This window comes from Solanum lycopersicum, chromosome 1, assembly GCF_036512215.1.
Source record: "Solanum lycopersicum chromosome 1, SLM_r2.1".
NCBI lineage: Eukaryota > Viridiplantae > Streptophyta > Magnoliopsida > Solanales > Solanaceae > Solanum > Solanum lycopersicum.
The window spans coordinates 8,091,797-8,106,681 of NC_090800.1; positions in this window are offsets into that span (position 1 = coordinate 8,091,797).

Consider the following 14,885-nt stretch of genomic DNA (forward strand, 5'->3'; position numbering starts at 1 on the left):
CGCATAGGCGATGTCTAATCTAGTAAAAGACATGTATTGGAGCCTGCCTAAGACTCGACGATAGCGTGTTGCATCAGTCAGGTGAGTGACATCAAACAATGTAAGTAGCTCAGATGTACTAATTGGTGTGTGAACACTTTTGCATTCGGTCATTAGTTCATCATTCAAAATATCGTTGACATAATTCATTTGGGTGAAAATTAAGCCGCTAGAGCTGCGTATAACTTCAACACCCAGAAAGTAGTGAACATTTCCCAATTCCTTAATAGAGAATTGAGAAGCAAGTGAAGCAATAACCTGATCGACACTGAAAATGTTGCTGCCAGTGAAAATAATATTATCGACATAGACAAGGACAAACACTGTGTCACCTAGACCTTGTCTGACGAGTAGCGAAACATCTGATTTCGTCTTGAAAAAATTATATGGGCTTGTTTCAATCCATAGATTGCCTTGCGCAGTCGACATATATGAGTTGGTTTGTCATCATCAAGGAATCCTAGAGGTTGTTCCATGTACACCTCCGCTTCCAGGTTCCCTGGAAGAAAGCATTGTTAACATCAAGTTGAAGGAGATGCCAATTATTGCGAAGTGCCACAGAGAGGATAATCCGGACTATGGTAGGCTCGACAACTGGGATGACGGTCACGTGGAAGTCAATGCCCGGTCTCTGAGTGAATCCTTTTGCAACTAGCCGTGCTTTATATCTATCAACACACCCACATGCTTTCCTTTTTATCCTTAAAAGCCACTTGCAAGAGACAATATTTTTGGTTAGGTCAAGAGGAATAAGTTCCCATGTCTGGTTTTAAATTAAAGCATCAAGTTCATGTTTCATTGCATCTCGCTAGTGGGGATGTTTTTGACCTTGTTTGGCAGTAATAGGTGTGATGATGGGGTTTTGTTTGGCCAGGCAATCAACAATATGTTTGGGTTTAGTGATGTTGTTTTGGGATCGCGTGACAGCACATGTAGGGGGAGACAGACAATGAGGCAACAAAAGAGCAATTCTGACTCATAGATAGGGTAGACTTGTCGAGTGGCCATGGGTGTTGGTGGAATGGTGTTTCTGCGTTGATAAACAAGGAGGGGACGCGGGCTGTTATGTGTGTTCAGAGGTATGTGGGTTAGTGAACGTGGAGGGAGGTATGGTGGTGTGGTGTGTTGGGCAGTATAGGGAGAAGACAGTTCCTGGAGAGTGGGAATTGTAGAAGTTGAGGGAGATAAAAATTTACTTGGAGACGATAACGTTGCAGGAGGTGAAGTTGCTTCCGCCGCTGATTCACTTCTGGTGTAGGATTGAGATCTTGAGTTGTCCTATAACTCTCTTGGGGAAGAAGAAAGTATTGATCGGTAGTCCACATGTGTGTGCGTGTATATGTTTAAGAGATGATGCAGACCAATAATGACAGAAAATGTGGTAGGGTCTGAAAGATTTAAAATTGTGGTATTTTCCTATTCCAAATGAGATGAATTTACGGCAATATTAGAGAATAGAGTTTTCAATTGAAAAAAACTATCAATATATCGCACATCTCAGGACAAATAGACCTTACCAACAATTGGGTCAAAGCACTGGTGACAATGATGAGCAATGGAAAATCACCTGATTACAAATCCTTACGAATTTTTTATTGTTTATGCTATCCATGGCTCAAATCATACTCCAAAAATAAATTAATCGTTCTTGTTAAAGCTTATAGAGCTCTGATACCATATAAAAACTGAATAAGTGCTGAAACAAGATACTTTATTAATGAACTCAAACGAGTATTAAATAGAATTACAGAGAGAATAAGAAAACTCCTAAACAAACACTAATAACCTAATACTAATAAATAAAAGCTGCTGCATTATCTTAACTAAATTGAACTAATAGTAGCTAACAAGGCCGAGTCGTTCAGTACCAATATTAGCCTCCTATTTTTTTTTATTTTGGTTAGCAATTAATTCCTTTATTCATATTTTTCCGTGTCTTTAGCTTTGATTCGTTTCCTTTGTTTATATCTTTGCGATTCTTTTTAAATGAGCTTTCTCTTCTTTTTATTTTAAAACAGTGTGACCCACAATGAGAATGATGTTTTCATTTCCTTTAATTTTGCACTTAAAATAATCTATCATTGTACAATATATATAGGTTCCTGAGGTGAAACAATACATTGCACATCAACAGTTCCTAATAGTGTAAAATTGGAATTAGGTCTTGGATTTCATCTGCATATTATTTCTTATTTGGTTCTTATAGCTGCTACTTATTTCTCTTCGCTTGTTATTATGTATTTTCTCTTATATTGGTGTTTTGTTTTGGTTCTTGAATTATTATATGGTGCATTATTATGTAGTTGGATGCATCATTTGTATAGTTTATAAATATTGAACGAGTTCAATTAAGAGGTTTTTGACTAAGCCAATCCAAGAAGATTAATTCAAATTTGCTTATGTACCATTCACTGTTTTTCCAAATTTGTGTTGTTTTTTGTCTTACATGAATGTGTCCGTGCAATCAAAGATACTAGATTAGTTAAAAGTTTTGGTTATCATGTTCTCTTCTCATCAGGGGATTTATTCATGATAAGTATTGAACTCCCTCTATTATTCACCCCTAACTTTTCATCGCTTGCATGATCTGATAATTAAGTAACCCAATTTAGCATTTCAATATTAATTAATCTCCTTCCCTATACTCCTAAATCAAATAAAGTCTATGTATTTAATTCTCCTTCATCTAGAGTTGTATTTTCTAGATGAATAGTGTGTCCAATGTCTTTCTTTATAATATGAGTTGTTCTAATATAACTGTTACTCATCCTCATGCATATCTCTTCCACCACTTTAATTATTAGCCTTGAGACCTTAGTTTCAAGAATGGAATTTCATAACTGTAAGGAGTCAATCTCAATTATCACGTATTGATATTAGTTCTCCTCTATATATCATATTGCCTTAATATAGTCATAACTTATATCTGAGTGTTGTGCGTTGTAAAATGCTCATTTCGTTTGTCTTATATCCCTCGTATAAAATTCTCACAATCTTAGAATTTTCTCTAGTGTACAATTTGTATTAGATTTGACCTAGTCATTATTTAGTTTCCTACAACACACTTGAATAACCTTGGATTTTTGGGGATTAGTCTAAAAAGATTGCATCAAGGTACTCCATTTGTAGGAAGCATGTTTAAGAGTTTCTCTTTCCGCCTTCATAAACATAATGATAGTATGCATGATTTGGTATATTAGTTTCACTTTAGAGTAAATGATATTAGCTAACCTAGTTTTCTCATGTCTATCTTTCTTTCTGTATGTGTATGAGGAGAAGGAAACAACAAACTTAAAATTTATAACTTGGATCTCTTATTAGTTTGTAATCATTTTGTGATTGAAAATTTTTGCCTTTTAAATTATCCAAATTCTATAATTCAGTAACCCTCAATTACCTTCTCAAGGTAACACCAAACCATATCAGAATGCCAACAATAAAAAATAAAATTCATCATTAACCTACACCACAACTAGCCATTTATTCAACCATCAAGACTCCATGTCCAGAGAACTTATCATGCAACCTCCCAACGATCTATATGATATTATTAGTTGGACACATTTTTAACTACTTAGTTATGGAAACCTAGCGTATCTAGTCATAAACAACTATTGAAGAATTTTGTAGGCATCCCTTTGCTCCCCAGAGAAAAGCCTAACGAGCATGGACTGGAAGTCGATTGGTCTTTCCCTTCCTTATATGGAAATTCCTAGCCTCCAGTACCCTCAAATTTAAAGTGGAAATTCCTATGTGTCTTGAATTTGAAATCTTTGATTTTGATACCTTGTTGAGTTTTTTCGCTTTTTTTTCTCTCTTTTATGCATATAATGTCTCTCATCATTATATGTTCATATCCAGGTTGATTGTGTTTCGTTCAGTTAGCTCAAAATTCAGATATGACAATCTTGATTTTTGACATGTTTCACCTGTTTTCTTGACTGCTAACATGTATATATTTTCTCCCTTTTTCTTGCCATTTTAAGATACTTTTTTGTCGCAATTCTATTATTCTACTTCTTCTGATTAATGTGTGTATTGTAGCCTTTGAATTATCGACCACATTTCAAAAATTGTTCTTTAATATTCTTTAGAGTTATATTTGTTCAAAGTATTTGGATGTGGAGAGTTTCATCTAGAGGTTTCATTTGAGATTTTCTATTTTAAAGTCGATCTAGCCTCCTAATATTTTTCTTGATATTGATTAGCTGTTAATTCCTCTATTTGCATTTTTCCATGCCTTTAGTTATGATTCGTCCTCCATGTTGTCTTCATGACGCTTGATAAGTGAGTTTTTCTCATCTTTTCGTTTTTTTCTTAAACTATTTGGCCTACAATTAAAATAATGATTTCCTTTTTTTAATAATTCTTCACTTGAAAACATAGATTTTTGTACAATAAAACTAGCATCCTAAGGTAAAAATGCCACATATTGCACATCAACCAATCCTAAAAGTATAAAATTGAAATTGGTCTTGGATTTGAGCTGCATATTGTGTTGCTTATTAGATTCCTGTAGTGGCTCGTGTATTGTCTATCGTATATGGCTTTGCATTTTGATTCTTGAGTTCTTGTATGTTTGTAGTTTGGTGCATCATTTGTATGATTCATATATATTTATGTACTTCAATTAATAGGTTTTTGACTACGACAATTCAAGAAAGATTACACCAAATTTTTTGATGTAGTATTTTATATATATATCCAAATTTGTGTTGTTATTTTTTGTCCTCCATGAATGTCTACTTAAAATCAAAGAAACTAGGTTAGTTAAAAGTTTTTTTTATGATGTTCTTCTTGCATCATGGGATATTATCATTATAAGTAGTAAATGTTGTCCATTTTTCATCCCAACTTCTTATCTCTTGTATAACCTGATTCTTAAGTAAGGAAAATTTAGCTTATTATTATTAGTTATTCTCCTTTTATACTCTTAGATCAAAGAAAGACTCTATTTTTTCCTCCTTCATCTAGTATTGTATTCGGAGATGATTAGCCTATCAATTGCCTTCCTTTATATTATGAGTTATTCTGATATTTTTGTCACACATCTTCATTAATATCTCATCTACTAGTTCAAATATCGGCCAGGAGATCTCCCATTTCCCAAATTTTCAAAATAAAATTTCTTAACAGTAATGAGTCAATCTCAATTATTACTAGTCGATATTAGTTCTCCTCTATATATATCATTGCCTTAGTTTAGTCATAATTTTTGTATGAGTGTTGTGCATTGTAATATACTCATTTCTCTTACCTTATTAGCAAATATATTACCATTTATATTCCTCATACGAAATTCCAATGATCCCTGTCAGGGTTTTTATCTGGATGTACCATTTTTATTACATTTCACATATTCATTATCTACTGGCCTCCAACACATTTGAATCACCTTTGATTTGGTTTATAAGTCTGAAGAGAATGCACTTAGGTATTTTATTTGTAGGAAGCATGTCTAAGATTTTCTATTTTCGCCTTCATAAGCATGATGACAATATGCATGATTTTGTATATTAATTTTACTTTAGAGCAAATGATATTAGCTAATCAAATTTTGTCATGTCTATCTTTGTTTCTGTGTGCGTACTTGGATCTCTTCTTTGTTATATAATCATTTGGTTATTGAAATTTGTTGGCTTAGCTAATTCAATCTCTCTCAAAAAATAGTCCATTCTAGAGGAATTGCAAAATAATTTGACAAGTAATATTGATTTAAGTATCCATGATATAAGATTCAAATAATGTCGAACATAAGAAAGAAAAGAAAATAGCTTAGATTTATCCACACTGCCTTTTTTCTTCCGTTGTGCCTTTTTAATTTGAAAAACAAATATTTCGTTCTAGTCGCAAGTGTCATATCTCCACGTGTCTCCAGATATGTAGGCTTCCCGATTGTCAATTGTGTACCATGTTAATTAATAATTTAAGAATACAAAATTTATTTTGAAGCTATAAAAATTATCAAAATATACCATTACAAAAACTAGACATAAAATTAATCTAACTGATAAACAATCATTTCCATCAAAATGTTTATATTATTATCAACTTTAAATGAATCTAAATTAATAGCACAAAAAAAATGAAAGCAATAGTTTATATGAAGATAACACAAAAAAGAAAAAAAAGTAAATATTTTTACGGAGATTGATGTGTTATTCACTAAAAGATATAAGATTGATGATTCTAGTTTAATGATCTTTGAGTTCACCCTCGATTTCTTTTGCAAAATGACTTATGATAAGTACAAGAAGAAAATATTTTTTATATGGCGATTGATATATACATTGGAACTCAATTAGACTCGGATACTGAAAAGTCTCAAATTGAGGGTAAACCTCTTTCTAAGCAATGTAAGTCATGGCCAAGACTTGAACTTGACACTTCTAGTTAAGGATCAAAGAATAGTAATTCTAGTCAACAACAATCTTTGTTGGTAGAACACAATAAATAAATCCAACATATTACCAAATATTCAAGTGAAAGTAAATGAAAACATTATTAGTATCAACAAAAGTTATGGTGGGATGTAAATGATCCTTCCATCCTTAACCAGAATTCTCAATTTGAGCATTGGATATGAAGAAAATCTTGTTAGAAAGTATCCCTCAAAATTCATATTAACCGGGGATTTAATATGATATATTGATATCGAGTGAAACTAATATTAATTACAGTTTACAATTTATTTCAAGTTCTATTGTAACTCTTTGTATCTGAAACAATGGTAATTTCTACAATAATAAGTTGTCAGATTTAATATTTCATTGAGATGCGTTGTTTTTTTACCTTTCAATGTGTGTTTAAAAGAAGTTTTAAAAGAAAATATGAATATGCCATCAAAATATATGGAATTCACATCTTTCTATTGATTTCTATTGAAATTTCATTCCCGAATTTTGATTCAATGCCATTCTATTTAGTAATTTAAAAACACAAGATTTTCATTTGAATAAAGAAAATAATCATCATACACCACAATGAAAATCGAGAATAAAAATAATCTAATTGACGAACAATAATCTCCGTAAAAAATTGTTATATATTAATAGCACAAAATAAAGAAATATTCTCTGCATACTTTACATGTAGAGAACCCAAAACAAAAAAAATGTAAAAGATTACATCAAGGAGTTGTGGAGTTATTCCCTAAGGGATCATTTAGTTGAGAACAAGTTATCCCATGATTAATTATCATGGGATTAATTATCCTGGATAGCTTATCCCACCATATATACAGATTTATCCCATCTGTTAGAATATGTGTGTCCACTATCAGTCAATGGACCAGGTCCCTTGACACACAAAAAAGGATATAGCCGAAACTAAATGAAGTTTAACAACAAAAGAGTTTTACGTGGAAACCTCCTTGCTCAAGGGAGTAAAACCACGACCTGTCTCACATGATTTTCATTTCCGTTTCATATGCACAAGACAAAGAAAATCGGTTACACAAATGTGAAAAAAGTTTTTAATCTCACCAACAAGCAATAACTCTATTGCTTAATGAGCCTAAGTAGATGTTACTCTACCCAGTAAGCTATCACTCTAGACAACTTAGAATTTTCTAAGCAACACAAAGGTTACCCACTAAAGTAGAAGCTTCAGGTTAAGGGCCTCCAACGCCTATAAGTACAAGCTTCTTTCTCTTTTTAGCAAAGCAAAGGGATATATGGATCCACTACCAGTAAAAACTTTGTCAAATTGATCAAACAATTCTAAATGCTGAAAATGAAAGGTGCAAATGTCAGCAAACGTTTCATGCTCTTTTAGAGCATGTCCCTGCTTTTTCTCCAGACCTGGTGGAACAACATATTCAACAGCTCCTTAACCAAATTCAAACCCTGAAAGAAGAGAAGAGGAAATTTTCTCGAGATAAGGAAGACCTTATTGTTAGGATGGACTTCCGCATCCGCGGCGGAAAAAGCTAAGAGTTAGCCAACTTTTTGGAGTTTAAGAAGGTTATACGTGTCTATAGAAGCAAAGTAGTGTTATCTTCTTTTTCATTGTTTAGTGGAGTTCTACTCCTATGATAAGTGTATGTGTTGTGTTTGCATGTATAAGTGGTAGACTTCAATGCTTCAATTGCTCACTTTTTTATGTTGTGTTTAGTTGAGTGGATGGTGTATATGTCTGTAACTTATTATTTGATGTATTTCCATGTAACTGCTATTAATGAAAAAAATCTACTTTTTTATAGTTCATTCTCTTTCCCTGTTTTGTGCAGAAAAATTATTGATTTGAATTATTTTTTAAATCTGGTCTCTCTCTTGTAAATTTCTCATATATACAAGCTCAAACTACATCCAAGAGGGTGGAAGTTGTGTGTATATAGTCATTCTCCTATATCCTATAATAGCATAAGCATAGAATAAAGCTTCGCCTTTTCCGTCATATCTTCAAACCGCCACCGAAGGAGTTGAACGTAGTGAAAAGAATCATTTCGTTGACAAAAGACACTATAAAGCTAGTATATAATCGCACACCTGATCTTCTTTCCCATAAGGAATGATCACCTTATAAGCAAAATAGGAGTGAGATTTCCCCAAAGAACGGAATAAATGAGTGAAAAAGCATCGAAAGGTGTATGTTAGTGAAACAAGTAGCTCAGTCCTAGCGGAGAGGACAAAACTTCTAGATGACTTATCGGGATAGACCTTTAGTATTCTTTCTTGTGACTACACTTGAATACTATCCATTTTCTCATCGCATCAAGAGGGCTATTAGAGAGATGGCTCCAACCCTGTATAATCGAGTGGTGCTGGAATGACTAATCAAGTTCTTTCGGGCTGGCTTTATCGAAAGAAAGATTTGTCCTGTGTACTAGGATTGAGCTATTTGTTTCACTAACGCAGACCTTTCGGTGCTTGTTCACTCATTTATTCAGTTCTTTGGGCGGGGGGGGGGGGGGAATTCTCACTCCTATTTTGTTTAAAAGGTGATAATTACTATAAGAAAGAATATCAAGTGTTCAATAACTATACTAGATTTATGCCGTCTTTCATAAAAGAAATGACTCTTTTCACTATGCTTAAATCCTTCAGTGTCGATTTTAAAGATATGATAGCAATGCATGAAAGCTTTCTTCTATGCTTATGTTATTATAAGATCTAGGAGAGTGCCTATAAACACACAACTTCCACCCTCTTGGACGAAGTTTGAGCTTGTATATGTGATAATTTACAAGAAAAAAAATTTGATTTCACAAAAGAATTGAAATTAATTTTGTTGCACAAAACAAGGAAAGAGAGTAAACTATAATAAAATGGATTTTTTAAATTAATATCAATTACATGGAAATACATCAAATAAGAAGCTTACACACATGTACACTGGCAACACAACTAAACACAAAATTACAAAGCGAGCAACAAAAGCAATAAAGAGTACGAGTGATACATGCAAACACAACACAAACACTAAGCATAGGAGTAGATCCCCACTAAACAAATAGAAAGAATAAACACACTTGCATCTATACACACTTATTTAAACCTTCTTAAACTCCAAAGAGTCGATGGACTCTTAGTTGTTTCGGACACATTGCGGACGGCCATCCTAGCAATAAGGTATTCCCTGTCTCGGGAAAAGGGTCCTCCCCTCTTCATCCAGGGTTTAAATTTTGTCAAGGAGCTTTTAAATGCGTTGTTCCATCAACTCCGGAAAAGAAGTAGACACATTCTCTATAAAAGCATGAAGTTTTTGTTGACGTTCACGCCTTTCATTTTCAACAATTACCATTCTTTGATAATTTGAGAGTCTTTCAGTGGTAGCTGGATCCACATTTCCTTTTGTTTTACCAAATATAGAAAGAAGCTTCTATTTATAGGCATTGGAGACCCTTAAACATTTCTTGTTATTATTAAGATAGGTTTTCTTGGTTCTATAACATGGTCAAACCTTGGTTTTCATGAATGTGAAACCCCATCCACTAGATTTAAGTGCACTGAAAAATTGTCCTTTCCTTGTACGCAAGGCCCTCTATATTTTGCATCACTCCTTAATGAATATGACACAATAATATAGCGCACATCAGAGAAGAGAGTACCCCCTTTATTACAATACAACCCCCTCCCCCCTCCGCATCCTTTCTTAAGTGATGGGGAAATCATCAACCATGTGATCTATCCTCGTTTAGGTACCCACTTTCACTAGCCTAATGCCCTACCTACTCGTCTTAAACTGGATTTTTTGTACCCAGCTACATGATCTAAGTCCCCTCAGCTAATCGTCACTCGACAACTCAAAGATGACCAGTACAACCCATATGCTTTCCTACCCGTCTTTCACCGACCTATTTGTACCCAACTACAATCTCTTACGTTAAAAAATAAAAAAATGGCCCTCTACCAATCCTCGATCGACAACAACTTTGTCCTAGCGAATAAATTCTCTACCCCAATCGCTTGATTGATCTGATCATACACTTGCTCTACCCTACTTTTGACAGAAGAATAAGAGCCTAAGTTCTCCCTAGTAGTATACTACAATATCTCTATATCTTTTAGAAAATGAGTTTGATAAAGAAATTCTCTAGAATCTTTTAAATGAACATAATGTATCATCCATCCTTTAGAGAGAAGTAAGAATCCTTAAAAAATGAAAATTATATTTAATCTATCATTTAGAGAGAGTATTTTGTATATGTAGTAGTGTGTATTCTTTTACGGACTTACCTACTCGTCTTAAACTGTTTTTTGGTATGCAGCTACATGATCTAAGTCCCCTCAGCCAATCGTCACTCGACTACTCAAAGATGACCAGTACAACCCACATGATTTCCTACCCCTCTTTCACCGACCTATTTGTACCCAACTACAATCTCTTACCTTATAAAAGAAAAAAGGTCCCTCTACCAATCCTCAAACGACAACAACTTTGTCCTAGCGAATAAACTCTCTGTCCCTATCGCTTGATTGATCAGATCAGACACTTGCTCTTCCCTACTTTTGACAGAAGAATAAGAGCCTAAGTTCTCACTAGTAGAATACTACAATATCTCTATATCTTTTAGAAAATGTGTTTGATAAATAAATTCTCTAGAATCTTTAAAATGAACATAGTGTATCATCCATCCTTTAGAGAAAGTAAGAATCCTTAAAAAATGAAAATTATATTTAATCTATTATTTAGAGAGAGTATTTTGTATATGTAGTAGTGTATATTGTTTTACGGTTTGAGGGGTAGGTGGTTTAGGAATCATGTTAGAGTGCGGGAGATCTAGCGGATCTTTGTATGATGTTGTAGAAGATTTAGATGATAGTATTATTTATCACAGTATATGATACATACCATATAGAATAAATACCTAGAACAATGTATTCTCATATACTATAAATTACCTAATAACTCATATCATGTGATACTCAAAATATAAAATTAATACCTAACAATAAATATTATCATATACTTGATCTAAGGTTCATAATTAGTCGTAGTGGTAGAAGCTTCCAAGCATAGTATGTTAACCATATATCCTTAATGCCCTTATCACTTGTTCTGCTACTTTTATCTTTCTTAGCTAAGAAGTTTTTTAACCATTCCTTCTCATCCTTTGTCTGACTTTTGGTTGGTAACTCTATCAAATTTACTCTCTTTCTTCTCGTTCGTATCGTATACTTTTCCTTTTTCAAAGCATATCCACACTGATGAAGTGGAATATAAATACCCAATATCATATGAGTCTTACTATGAAAAGAGTTTAAACCTAAAAAATCATATTTATCATATACTTTAAAATACCTAATAACACATTATGATTGCCTGCAAGAAAAGAGAATGTATTATAGTAATAATATGATATATGCTATAATACATAATTTCATGTATCATTTTATGTGTTAATAAGGATCATACCATATATCATACACCTAGTTAAATTAAAATGAAAAATTCAAAGTATATGATCTATACACATATTATAATAATTTTCTTGTGTAGGTTGATTAGTTAAACACTCTATCAAATCCGTTTGGACTTCCTGAAAGTAGGGTCTATGGTGTCTCTCAATTTTAAGACTTCGGAGGATTTCCTCCATCCTCCCCCCCTCCCCGCCCGCGTGTCTCTCCTCCTGAATTTTTGTGAGACGCTTGACTTGAAAATCCGCCTGGAACGTGTGTGTGGAATTCCCGGTGAATCTCTTGAATCACCGCGACAACCTCCCTGTAATTTTGAAGAATCCACTCCAAATTTTTCCAGAGACATATGTGCATCATTATGCTCTTGTATAGGAGGCTCGTCAATGGGGGGTTGTTGTGGCTGGGGAGGTGCTGCTTACTAAATGTATCATATAATAGAAGATTTCTAAGCCTTAAGGCAGATACCCAACCACACTTAGATGACTTTAAAGAAGAGGTTGGAGGTTAGGTCCTTAACTTCAAATGGTATTTATCCAACGTCGTAAAAATGTCACCTTTCAAGAGTAGAAGGAACTAGAATAAGCAATCTTATATAAGTTCATTTCTGTTTCACTTCCTCCCATTTGTTCCGAGTCGCCAAGGGGCAGAAGCCTTTTTTCTGATTTCTTTGCATGCATTAAAGAAGATTAGATAGCTAATTCAATTCATCCTACCAGGGTCACATCACTTCCTTCCAGCGGGTGAGACAAGAGTTCATGTGCCAAGCCTAAGAAGCTTAGAATTCTACGTCCCTTCGACAATTATTATTCCCCTAATCACTGATTCTCTAGTACCGTTGTCTTCCTAGGCTAAAATTCCTTACTCCTCCTACACTTAAATCGATGGAACTTTTGATCTATCCTAAAAAAATATTACGTTCTAGCTTTCATTAGAAATTCTCTTCTTTACAGAGATTTTCCCTTCTAGTAGCAATTCTGAAGCGGAAATAGGGGAGATATCAATATCATTGTGGTCCACAATTACAAAAAAAAAGATAAAAATAAGAAGAATCTCACTTACCATGTGACAACTAGGTTTGGGGGTCATTTTAGAATACCTAAATTTTCTACTCTATTACTATTATTATTTTACTTTCAACATTTCTTTATTATTGTTAGGTTTTAGGTTGACTTGTCTTTGTGGAATAGTCCGATGTCATCACTTCAATTTTGAAAATTTTAACATTTGTGTTCTCACAAAAAAAAAGGTATCCTTATGTATGTTATTTTTATCTATTAATTTAGATTCATTTATTGTTAATAATGATAAATATATTTTTGAAGGAATAATTGTTTGCAATTTAGATTAACTTTTTTACCATCTTTCTTTGTGGTATATGATGATGATTTTTGTAGATCCAAATAAAGTCTTTTGTTCTTATTTTTTAACCTATAAATGCTATAGTATTGAATCAAAATCAGGATAACTGATAGAACCAAAATATTCACTACAAAGAAGCAAATTCTATTTATTCTGATGACATATTGAAATTAAACAAAAACATATCTCATGAAATATGAAACATGATAACTCGTTATTATAGAAATTATGGTTCTTCGTAATAAAGGAGATCCAATGAAATTCAGAACAAATTGAATATTGAGATTATTTTTTGTTTGTTTTTCATTATACCATATTTAATCTCTGACTTATCCTAATTTAGAGGGACATACTCTAACAATATTTTTCATATCCAAAGCTCAAACTCGAGACCTCTGATTAAGGGTGGATGAATCATATATGTCCCTCCACAATTGTTGTTTGCATTAATAATTAACACTCTCTTGTATATCCTGCAATATGTTTGAATAAGTTTTTTTGAGTTCTACCAACAACATTGCACTAGAGAAAGAAATTTTTCTTACTTCATCCTTGACCAGAAGTGTCAAGGTATGAGTTATCTATATTAGAAGATATTTGCCCTCAATTTGGAACTTCCCATTATGTGAATTTAATTGTGTCACAATAAGAATATTAGAGATTAAGTAAAAAAAATTATTTCCTTCTTGTACTTATGAAAATCATATATTAGCAAAAAATTATATTGAAAGTAAGATTAAAGATTATGATATTAGTCTCATCAAATCTCCATCTTTTTGTGAATAACCAAAAAATTTCTTAATAAAAATTTTAAATTTTATTTGTTTATTGTTCTCTACACATGAAGTATTGATTTTATATTTATTTTATTTATTTTTTGTGCTATTAATTTATATTTATTTAGTATTTTATTACAATAATGTTTTATCTGAAGGTGATGATTGATTGTCAATTAAATATTTTTATGCCTAATATTCATTGTGGTGTATGATGATGATTTTATAATTTCAAACAAAAATTTTGTATTCTTAAATTATTAAATGGCATGGTATTGAATTAAATCAGGAGTAAATTACACTTAAAATTTACTAGTAAGATGAGAATTTTATATATCCTCATGCTATATTTTTATATTCTTATAAAGTTTCTTTTAAAACATATTGAAAGGCAAAATATAACACATCTCAATGAAATAATAAATATGATAAATTATTATAATTATTATAAAAATTATCATTCTTCAAGATAAATGTGTTCTAATGGAACTTCAAATAAATTATAGATTGTACTTAATATCACTTTCACTCAATTTCAATATATTATACTGAATTCCAAGTTAATTTGGATCCTGAGTAACAATCTCTAAAAAAATTTACTTCATATATAAGGCTCAAACCCGAGACCGCTGGTTAAGGATGGATAGACCATATACATCCCACCATAATTCTTGTTTGTACGTATAATGACTTAATTTACTTTCTCTATAATATTTGACAATATGTTGGATTAATTTATTTTGTTTTACCAAAAAGGATTATGGTTGAGTAGAAGTTAGTATTTCTTTATTCGTGACCAGAAGTGTCGGACTTGAGTTTTGAGCATAGGTTTCGTTCCAGAGGTTTACCC